At 44.6% G+C, this 213-nt stretch overlaps 1 protein-coding gene across 4 annotated transcripts in view; it reads right to left on the reverse strand.

Moving 5' to 3' along the window:
• Positions 1 to 213, reverse strand: part of LOC119593716 (aquaporin-11-like) — a 26,114-nt gene that overhangs the window by 19,172 nt on the left and 6,729 nt on the right. The gene's annotated exons all lie outside the window — the stretch shown is intronic.

Consider the following 213-nt stretch of genomic DNA (forward strand, 5'->3'; position numbering starts at 1 on the left):
CGCGCTTGTAGTCCACTCGTTGTGGTCGTAAGCATCAGCCAACGAACACAAACCCATCGTAATGTCATGCACACCTTCAAGAAAACAAGACCGTAAGTGTCTGGTGTTTATGGAAACACGTCACAATACATTATTTTCGGATTGCTTATTAGTAATCGGCACACAACAATTGCCACAAGAACACCATGCAGTGAGCACATCTTCGATTGGGAC

Source organism: Penaeus monodon, chromosome 32 (genome assembly GCF_015228065.2).
Source record: "Penaeus monodon isolate SGIC_2016 chromosome 32, NSTDA_Pmon_1, whole genome shotgun sequence".
NCBI classification, from domain to species: domain Eukaryota; kingdom Metazoa; phylum Arthropoda; class Malacostraca; order Decapoda; family Penaeidae; genus Penaeus; species Penaeus monodon.